A 12055-nucleotide genomic window follows, 5' to 3' on the forward strand; every position below is an offset into this window, starting at 1 on the left:
CAGGAGTGAAGTCTATTCGTTTTTCATTATTTTTATACCGGCAAAAATGTTCCCGTAGATATCGTTCTCTTTGTGTTTATGATCGGTATATACCAGCACTTTTCCTGACACTTAGGTCCCTTAATAATCTTACTTGTGAATTCAATATTCTAAAATATCCTTATCTATAGAAGTGGCTAATCTGTGTTCTGCATTTTTGTCCAAAAAACTTGTAGGCCACTCCACCAATTTCATTGAATGATGTGTTATTTGAAAGCCTATGATATATAGTTTGTGTGAATGAACATTATTGGAAAAATACCTTTAACCCAATTGTTTGGTTTATTGGTCTCAAGGCTGATTATCTGCTCCAGCATTTACAACAAGCTGGCATGTGGGGGTGGCAGGCGCTTGCTGAGTGGTGACACTTTTGTGCCTCACGCCAACAATGGCCTAGGTAGAATTTCAAACTGTGGTGCCTTCCTGTGGAGTCGATGTTCTCTTCCCCTGCTTTGCATGGGTTTCCTCCGAGTTCTCCAATTTCCTCTCATCGCAAAAAACAACCCATACAATGTCGCTGGTGTTGGCCAAACATCCCAATGCTAGAAAATTACCTGCACATTGCTCTATTGCAGGGGTATGCAGTCCAAATAATAATGAGCCATTTCTTTTCTAATTCAATAAAAAGTATTTCAAGAGCCGCAATGCACGTTGTGAATGAGACGGTGGTCCTTCATAAACAACGTCACAGAGCAGCAGCAGTCCTTAAAGAGCCTCTGCACGCGGCTCCAGAGGTGCAGGTCACCGGCCCCTGGGCTATTGGGTTGACACAGCAACATCGCCTATTACTGCGCAAACTTGGCAGGACCCTCATAAAACAAGTCTTGATACTCGGTGAGGCTTCCCGGGTTAAACAAGCGTCCTGATAACGTGGTGCCTCTCCATCACAAAATGATACAACTCGTAGGTATGTGCTATTGGGGTCAGGTGTGGGTGGAGGTAGGGAGGAGCCATTTTAATATGAACAGGCTCTTACGGTGTTTTTCACAAATTTTCAGAGGAGAGGGCCACTTTCGCCAATAAGAAATCACCAGTGTGAGGGCAGTAACATTTTAAACCATTGCCTTTCACAGCAACAGGATGATAGTGTTTTCACATGTGTGTATTGTCGGGGGTTGCACGTCAGGGGTCGCACCGAAGGTCACCAGTGGCCGCCCGTAGCCTGCGGGCCTTGCAATGAAGAGCACTGCCATATTGTGTATATACTGGTGAGTGTCAGGTGGGTGGTAGATATACGTAATTCAGTCACAGCACTTAAGTAATTGTCTTTGTAGAGAGTCAAATAACAGTTTGCCTTTTCCAGAAGGAATGAGTGTATTGCTGATGAGCTATCTAAGATCTGATGTAAGTAAATAAAGTGCCCTGATGGGATGTAATGATGCTACGAGGGCAGCATTTGTAGTGGGAAAAGTCTGACAAGGTTAAAGGTCACTTGTATGCCTTGGGTAAATCAGATTTTTGTCAATAGCAGTTGCTGGGTGGTGGAGAGATACGAGGCTTCAGATCACTCGTGCCATGTGGTGGCATTAAGCATTGTAGTCCCAAACAGTTTCTGCATCTGTTGGATGGACTAGTACCAGATTGTGGTGGTGTAGTATATTGAAGTAACTTTTTTTACGTGTCGCTCACTTGTTATGGCAGCTCTGCTTTTGTATGTGATTACACAAGTACGAGGTATATTCATGCACTTATGTTAAGCCACGTTTTTTTTAGTATTGCTCATGATTTTACAATTTTATACCCTTTATTTGCTATAAGTGCTAAAAATTTGTGAACCTGAACAGAATTAACACGTATGCTTGTGATTAAAGTAACGATTAAATATCTCAACATGGATGCAGTCGTGCATATTTTGTGGGTCCATAATTAGAATACCGTACACCTTGTTTCGTCTGCATTTACATATCCAATTCAGCAAGTGAAAAACAAACCACGTCCGTGGTTGTCCAATGCCATTGTGACGGTGTTTGAACGAGATCCCAAACGTCTCAGTGAGACTTTACTCAACATTTCACAATCAGGAATAATCCTGTTACCCGGTGTAGTTGTGGTGAGTGATGCTGCATTTCCAGCTTGCCAACTTGCCATTCGATTTCCGGTTATGGCTAATAGCAGTAGCGAGTGAAATCTGGACCCGTCATGGACTTTCCCACCCGTGCTAACCATTGTGACGAAGTATGGTAAAACAACGGCTATGACCGATATGTACGGTACTACATTTCAACAATTTTCCATGGTATGGTTAAAGGACCCGCATCTCCAGCATGCATATAATATGACAGTAATCAGATTTTTCGATTTAAAGCAGATTCTTTGTAAATATAAATTCAAACTTAAGTTGTTTACAGTGTATTTTGAAATCCAGTCTGTAATGTGCAGTAATTGTAGTGTATTCTCATAATCTTTTTGTTCCTTCTGTCAGCTATTTTTGTAATAAACCTGTAATACCACTTTTTATTTTGTGCATGTATATCATTACTATCTTAGAACTTGGCACACAATTTGGAATGTGTGGTTACCTCACTAGGAAACATCATTCGGTTGTCAGTTGGGGTAGATCGTGTTAAAGAGCAGGTCGATAATAAGTGTATCGGAACGCTAAGGTATTTAATGAAGGTGTGTTGGGTTATATCGTGTAAATATAAATGCGTCGTTAAATCTGCCACCACCTGACAGCCAGTTAGGTTTGTCACGTAAACAAATGTCAATTCGTTACTAGTTCAGCACACCCCCGTGTGTGTGTTTTGAATCGGTTACAAGCCACAGACATTTTCTGATTACTGTAAAAATTGTTCAAAATTATATAGGCTGTGCATTGTTGTCAGCTGCGGAAGGCAAATCTTAATTGGAAGCGTTTTTCATATAAGTTGCTAAGCTGCTGCCATGACTGTGGTGACGCGAAATCACAAACGGAGATCCATGTCAGAAGTTCAAGCGACTCGGAAAAGCGTCTCTTGGGAATGAATCACCGTTTACCAGCTGAACAAATACAGTGAAAATGTCTTCCTCGCGAGTGTGGGGTGGTGTTCATCTCCCTCGGAGACCCGAAGCCAGTGGCAGAACCCCCATGTTCTCACCCTGGGGCAAGTCAATAGAACGTCATTCATCAACCTTCTCCAAATAACTTTTTTTTATGAATGTTAGTTCAATGTAACCAATGTGGACCGTTAACTGGCACTTTGAACCAACAGCCATGGACCGACTTGCACATTCTGGATTATAGTTTAGTGGCTTAGCCTAATTTTGTTTTACCATTTAGTTTAAGTGTAATTGGTTTGCTACACGGGTGGTCACGTGGAGCCAGTTGCCCTGCGACTGACACTGAGATCCACGATGGGCAACAATGACAAACTAAAAGACGAAAATACAAACCTCAACATTGCAAAGAACGAGTCCAGGGTCTTTAACGTTACCCTGATCTGGTGGATAAAAGCATCAAATTTCGTTTTCATGTCTGAAGTCCTTAGAATCAAAATGAGACTGAATTCTTGATAAGTATCCGAGATGCCAGGTCAGGCACACAGTATCCACATGGGCAGGTCGACATTGCTGAGAACAGTTTCTCTGCACGCAAGCGACCTGCTAACATAAATTAGGTGGCACACACAAGGACAGACCGTCACTTTGTTTTCATCAGCCATAATCTATCCACTGCTCGATGAAGACCTCGAGTCACGGCCTTCTCTCACGGTTCCGCAATGCAACCCATTCATCTTGCTTCTGCACATCTCATCCGTCTCCCCAGTCGTTCTTCCTCTCATGTATGGACCCTCCTTTGACTATTATTCTGTCACCAGCCTCGACCATTAGCTGCCATCCCGTCTGGCGATGCGTTCTGCCAAAGCACACTTCACAGTCACGTTTAAGTGGAATTGTTAACCCATTTGAGAGCTCCATATGACTGTAGGTTTTCACAGTTGTGCTGTAATAGCTCTCCAACGTGTTTGCAGGCTGTCCCGTGTAGTGTTCGTAATGATGCCTGACAGCTCCTGCAGAAGCTCCCAGCATGTGGAGTGGTCGCTGTCAACTAAAACCAAACTATATTTTATTTCACCAAGGAAGGGCCCACTGAGCTATACAGCTCAGAAGCGAACTGCCCACAATTGAAATCTCAACGAAGTGGCTTATCATGTGGAAATGTATTGCAGCCAAATACTTTAAACGCACGTTTCTAATTGTGGAGGGAAAACCGGAGGACTAGGAGATAGAAACCACGAGGAGCATATGTAAAATATAAATATACAGCAGGTGTCAGGGTCAATATCGAACGCACAACCTCCTGCATACCAGGCGAGCGAGTTAACATCTCACCACCGCGGCACTGTGGGCTGACTCCCTCCCCTTCGTTTATAATCGGCACTGCCCATTGTCCCCCCTGCACATCAGACATCCATCAGGGGTTGCCAAACCGTGGCTCCCAGGTCGGCCAGGTGTGGCTCAACGGAGACGTATTACACTTAACCTTTCACTCTCTTACTCTTTGGGTCTTTCGGTAAAGTCGCGTAGACAAAAATAATATTTAAAAAATCACGACGTTTCGATCGCAACGCAAGCATTCGTCCTCAGGTGAAAACACATTTCACTATTTGAAAAAGGGAAAATCTGCGAAAGCAGTTGCCGCCAAGGGCACTCCTGCCCCTCGAGGACAGGAGTTCGCTCTGGCCAAGGCTCATTCATAATTCAAGACTTCACAGCACCACGGCCGCAAGCGAAGCGACCATGTGACCACCCCACGTATCCACTCATGACCTGCTCGGTGTCTTGCGGCTCTTGGTCAAATTTTCGCACCTCCGTTTAGCACGGCTGTCTACGTACGGTGCGAAAGAAGTTCTACCTACATACATTTTAAGATTTTCATGTGCAGCACATAGGGTCAAGAGGTTTGGTCGCCCCTGATATAGATCTCAGCAAAATGCAGTGAGCGTCACTCATTAGAATTCAAACTCCTGTGCTATGCAGACGTAAGGAAAGATCCATACGTGTCAATTGAGGGATCAAACTACTCTGACCTGCAAACCCGAGTTTGTCGTGCAGTGTGTGACTCGTGCGTGCCGATGTGTTCCGCGCAGCATCCGGTGCGTTTTGGCCAACAGTTCAAAGGGGAAAGCGAATCAATGTCACGTGGACTGTGACGTAAATCTGACAGGTTATGGTGATATACTCGCACCAAAAATACAACGCGTGCTTGGAGTCGAGTTGTATTTTTACAACAGTTTGTTCCCCAAAGAATGTAACTATTTGATCATGGGCCATCAGATGATGTGTTTATATATCTGTCAAATATAAAGTTGAAGGCGAAACTCCTGCAGTTGATTGCTCACATCACTCCTGCATGGTGGAAGGTCCTCCACTCGAGGGAGCTAAAGAGAGCTCCTCGGGAGAGTCATATGCCTACTCTTCCATGCTGGGCAGACTACAAGAGGCAGGAGCACCCATACTTTACCCCGCCAGACGTGACCTGCCGATCGATACACTGGTTTATCCATTTACACTTGAGTCGACAGAGGCCGAGGTATTTAATAAACTCGCAACGTTGTTTAGCGGCTGCACTGGGAGATGCAATTGAACCTGCAACCTCTGCATTGCAAGTCGAGTGTGATACTGTTACATCATGGCAGCTTCGCCTGCATTAAAAAATAAACATGTAATTGTGCGAATTTTATTTGAGCGAAGAGGATTTACACTACTGTGTTGCAAAAATTACATTTCATATATCTGAAAATACATTTTTTATAAGAAGTTTGACATTTGATGTGAAACGCACGTGGTGCTGGATGTTCAATCTTGCAGATTGCCTTTAGCAGTGGGATTTCAACACAAATCCCAAAGAGATACATATCATCAACATGACCATCAGCCATCATCAGTCCACTGCTAGATGATGGATTCCCCGAGCCAGCACCTCTCACCATCGTGCGATGCAACAATCCACTCTATATTTATGATTGCACACAATTGAATAAATTCTTGTCAATCATGGTATACATTGTACATCTTTTGTATAATTTATTTTAATGAAACACATTTTTTAAGTAAGCTGTTATGTTAAAATGCAGATACAGTATACAAAAAAAACATGCATTCAAATATATATTTCAATATTTATACTATACTAAAAATTGTGAAATGTGTTCTAATATACGTGACATAGAATGGTGTCAGTTTCACGATGGCATCTGATTTCCTTGTATCTAAAAAAAACCCACACACTGACATTCACTGCATTATTCACCAACTTTGCACGAATCGCATGACAAGATCTGGACACGTTTCATTTATTTTTGGGCTGTCAAGTTCTGTCACTGACACAAAAAGTCTATAAAATAGCGGTGGAGAAAAATGATGTCTTGGTCTTTGTGTGCGAAGTGGTGGATATTCAAGGTGACTGCTCACTGCCACGTAAGGTCTGAGAGTGCGTGTTTGAAAATTTTACTTTCTCACAGGAAGGGCTGTCTTTGTTTTCAAGAGCCAATTTAAACAGTGATGTATACTCTGAGAAGGCTATCTCTTTGAATACAAGTACCTATAACAAGAGATGAAATATGCCATTGGTAGTCTGGAAATACTGAACCGTTAAGCGGGGAAAATCGGTGAATTGCATCAATTAATCGACTTGAAATTATAATTTGCTACTTTTGTGGTCAATTACTCGTGTCCAGTCTGTAAAAGTGGTGGCTGCCCCCACATTCAGCCTCACGAAGCTGGGAAACCACCTACAAGCCACGCCCAGCGTGACGCGGATGACGATGCCGATGGCGTCACCAAACCCCGCTCATCACATCCCGTCATGTGACACACGTGGGGACAGAGGAGGGATTCTTTTGAATTTCCAAAGATTTGCGTTATCCAATTAGTCGAGTAATAAAACTGCTAATTGATCGAGTAATGAACTACTTAAATAATCAGATATCCAGACTCTATTCAATAATTAATTAGTGATTATTCACATGTCAGGTACCAGTTAGCTGCTCAAGACCAAGCCTGCATCGTGAATAATGTACTAACATCTTGGCTTTGAGGCATCTGTTGCCCGTGCTGCCGGTAAATGGGATAGTGGTGGGCACCTTCAGGATGTAACTCTCACGTGCTTTCGAGTTGTCCCTGAACAAACTCCTCGCACGTGGAGCAACTCCAGACATCATGTCGAACAACACGTGGTACAACCAGAAAACACAACGGAGAGCTCTGTAGAGCACAACTGTGAAAACCTTAAAGATTTGATGTACAAAGTACGAATATAGACAAAGATAGAATGCATGCACGTGTAAATAGTGATGGCACGTCTCCCCATGCAGTTTATGGATGACAGTTTCATTTACAATATTCCTGCAGACTTTAGCTGCAGTTTATTAATTTGAGTTTATTGAAATGTGACACGGATCATCCCGTTTATCCAGTTGCCCGGCTATTTTGCGAGGGAGATTTGCGGTGCGTGAGCACAGCAGCAGCAACAACAACAAAAAAGACGAACACGTCCAGGTTAGAGAGAACGAGTACAGGGTCCTTAAGGAATATTTCACGACAAACAGGCGAGGTATGGAACGGTCGCAAACGAAACAAAGTGTAAACGTAAAAAAAAACCGTGCAAATATAAGATGAGTGCAAGAGGCGACAGAAATAGTTATGTACAGGTGCAAGTATGATCTATATTCTAGTCTAACAGTGACATTAATGCATGCACATGGAAAATACAGCGCAAACGTGGGAGCCAGACGCGACAGAAAAATATTAGGTACAGGTGAAAGTATAATCTGTGTTTTGGTTAATTCTGGAAGTGACAGGGGGAGTGAAGGGAGGGAACCAACCTACAGATGAGTGGCAAGGGCATTCCACAAACGTGGATCAGCAATGAGGGAATGGCTTTTTACCAAATAAAGTATTTTGCAAATAAGCATTTTAGTCGGAATAAGGAGGTATTTTTTATATTATGACCATTGAAAATGTTTGCTTTGTAAAGTCTTGTCAGGCATTTAATTAATTTCTGGAGGATGTATTTACTTATGTATACAATGGGAATTTCGTATTAAAATACAATTTGATAAAAAATACACATTTGTCCTGTTGGAATGAATACCCAGGGATGTCATTGGGAAATACAAAACATTCCACGGGGCAACCAACGCAACAGACATTCCGTCATTTAAATTCTAACTCCCATAATAACATTTTGTGATCGACAAAAACTCATTTTATTACCATAATTACATTAGGCAACTCAACCAAACTATAATATGAGACATGGCGTGAGAAGGCATTCATTCGAAAGTGGAAATAGTTTTACAATGTAAATTGTAAGGTGTAATTTACGGGAATTACAGTCCCTGTAATGGAATAGGCTGTGGGAGGAATTAGATTGCCTGGTCTTTACGGAAATTTTCTAGCAAACAAAATCGACTGAATTGTCAACAGTGATTGACCTATTTGAATGTCAGCACCTCCGATTATCACGGATGGTTACATACGGTGCGAAATAAGTTCAACATGCATGCAAAATTGGAAAAAAACAGGTTCACATGCTCATGTGAATGGAAGTCAAAAATGTGCCATTTGCATTCGACATGGATGTTTCAACCTACCTCAAACTCTGTTTCGAATATAAACCTCTCTTGTTATATCGGGGGTTCAATGAAAAGCTTGACAATGCTGTTTCTAAAGGCTCCTGTAAAACAAGTAAATTGGTGAAATTTTGACTTAAAAAACTTTCGTGACTGCAGGAATTCATATTCGATGGTTCTTTCGGTAAAGTCACGTTGATAGAAGAAAAAGATTAACAATAAAATAATAAAAATAAATAAAAAAGTGAATATTTTTCCCATTTTATTATTATTTTTCTATCTATGTGACTTTACCGAAAGAACCATCGAATATAAGTAAATTGGTTATTGATGAACTAAAGCCGCTGTTTATACGCACACTTGTGTCGCTATTTATTTCGTGATGCTGCCGAGTTGGCAGTGGTGCACAATCACAAACAACAACAAGGCAAAAAAACAATCACAAACAACAACAACAACAACACAATCACAAACAACAAGACTAAACACAATCACAGACAACAACAAGAACAAAAAAAACCACAATCACAAACAACAAGACAACACACAATCACAAACAACAACAAAACACACAATCACAAACAACAACAAGACAACACACAATCACAACAACAACAACAACATAATCACAAACAACAACACAATCACAAAAAACAACAACACAATCACAAACAACAACAACACAATCACAAACAACAAAACAACACAATCACAAACAACAGGTGACGTTTCGCGCGTGGCACATGATGACAGCCTTCTCCACCTTGTGATGTGAAGAATGGCAACGGCCCCCAAACCACGCTCACGACACCGCTCGTCTCTTCGTCTCAGGCCACAGACTGTGAGTAGTGGCGGATGTGTTGACATTTTAGCCTCACAATGCTACGCCTCTCAAATAGCAAGAGAATGCTCAGACATTGTATTTTACTTTCACAATTACATAACTAAATTATCCCCGGTCTCCCCCACTGGCTAAGTCCTGTTGGTTGCACGCTGTATATATTGTGTTAAGTTAAGCGAAAGGCCATCATTGTTGTGCTGTCCCGTGCCTAGCTTGGCTTTGCTGAATGTGTAATGAATCACCGCAGCTCTCTGTAATGCAGCACGTGCCAGCAGGCAGCGATGCTGCAAGACGTCGCATTGCTCCACCCCGCCCTTTAACAGCTGCACCTAGGCAATGTGCACTGCTCTGCACGATTTATCTGCTCATTGTATTCTCATGAAACATAGTGCTGCGTTCGTGTATTGAACCCATCTTTTATCACAATAGCTCTGGGAAACAATAAAGAATATGGTTTTGCTTCGTGCACAGAACACAGCTGCGGGAACATTTTGTACGCTGACCATTTAAGTGCTTATTGGAGGTATTATACAGCAGCACTCCTCTGAGCGTGCGAATTCATTCCACGGGCCATTGTGAAGCGCACCACTCGTGTGAATGTTGAACCCCGTGATAACGACATTAAATGCACCACACAACGGCCTGTGCAGGCACTAATGAATGTGGCTCATGTATTTAAGAAGGTTCATTAAGGGCGTTATGGGTATGTCATCATCACCAGCCATGGGCAGCCTACCGCTAGATAAGGAACTCCCCAAGCTGTCTGCATCTCCCACAGTGTGGCGATGTAACACTCCACTTAGCACGTGCACACGAGCGGACTCCACCGCTCCATCTACCAGGTGGACGTCCTCCTCGACACGGCGGATTCCCTGGCTGCAGCTCTGCCACGACTCTTGACCACGGGGCCATTCCCGACAGCGACACGGATATGCCCACACATGGGTACAGGGGGATACAGTCATGTCTATGTTTCAAGGTGTCCGATACAATCATCTGTATCGCGTAGTGTTTTGAAAGACGAAGGTGATTGTGTGTATTTCAAGTACAGAGAGCACGTTGTGTGTGCGTTTGTTTAAATACACACGAATTGCTGCACAAACAAACAAACAAACGTCGACTCGTGGCAGAGGCGTTCGCGGTGACGCTGTGCAGCACGCCGATGCGTCTTCCAATTGCTCGCGTCTTGCTCTGCACAACAATACCAACAAGAATAATAATCATTAACGTGTCTAAGGCGCTTTTCATCCGTAGATCCCAATTGTGCAACCACCGGGCATGGGAAGCGAGGGACGAACAGCGCCTGCTGGGTCAACGGCCACGACTCGGGGCTCGAGGGGAGGTTTCGAGACGACCTAAACATATCCAACCATTCTGATGATCTTGTTAACGAAGGCAAATCGTTCCAAAGATTGGGAGCTGCACTGGAAAAATCCCGGTCACCTCAAAAATTGAGCTTTGACCTCAGAGTACCGAGCAGAAGGCGATCCCAACATCTCAGAGACCTCGGAGTCTCAAGGCAGCAGCGCCCAAAACGTCGTGATTTATTTTATTTCATACCTACGTGACTTTACCGAAAGAACCAAAGAGTATGGAAGAAGGAAGTTATAACCGCCCTCGGGACATGTGCCTCGGTGGACAGGGACCGGTCACACTGAACACCATCGGCCGATGGTTTTCTCCACGTGCTTGGAGCGTTTTCAGGAACTGAAGACCTCCATTCAGATTGTTCCATGTTTGTTTCAGAGTCCGGCCATGCTGTGGTTGTATGCCAAAATTATTGCCACTCACCCCTCCACCACCCAACAAGATTGGCACATTTACAAAGTTATTATTTATACTTACCTCACTCAAAAACTAATTTGGAGCAGTGTTACTGGCTCTGGTAATCTACGCAACCAATTAGCTTCTACGGGAATTGAAGAGCTGAAGAGTTCAATTAATTTCCTGAAGAAGCATCCAACACGTGGAGTGAAACGTCAGACATCGTGCGGAACAACAGGCGGTACAACCCTCCTCACGCAACGAGAAGCGAGTCCGTGTGGCTTTAAACACAAACAATTCCTCCTCACACAACGAGAAGCGAGTTCGTGTGGACTTTAAACACAAACAATCCCTCCTCACGCAACGAGAAGCGAGTTCGTGTGGACTTTAAACACAAACAATCCCTCCTCACACAACGAGAAGCGAGTCCGTGTGGCTTTAAACACAAACAATCCCTCCTCACACAACGAGAAGCGAGTTCGTGTGGACTTTAAACACAAACAATCCCTCCTCACGCAACGAGAAGCGAGTTCGTGTGGACTTTAAACACAAACAATCCCTCCTCACGCAACGAGAAGCGAGTCCGTGTGGCTTTAAACCCAAACAATCCCTCCTCACACAACGAGAAGCGAGTTCGTGTGGACTTTAAACACAAACAATCCCTCCTCACACAACGAGAAGCGAGTTCGTGTGGACTTTAAACACAAACAATCCCTCCTCACACAACGAGAAGCGAGTTCGTGTGGACTTTAAACACAAACAATCCCTCCTCACGCAACGAGAAGCGAGTTCGTGTGGACTTTAAACACAAACAATCCCTCCTCACACAACGATAAGCAAGTCCGTGTGGACTTTA

This window comes from Lampetra fluviatilis, chromosome 25 (genome assembly GCF_964198595.1).
Source record: "Lampetra fluviatilis chromosome 25, kcLamFluv1.1, whole genome shotgun sequence".
NCBI classification, from domain to species: Eukaryota; Metazoa; Chordata; class Hyperoartia; order Petromyzontiformes; family Petromyzontidae; genus Lampetra; species Lampetra fluviatilis.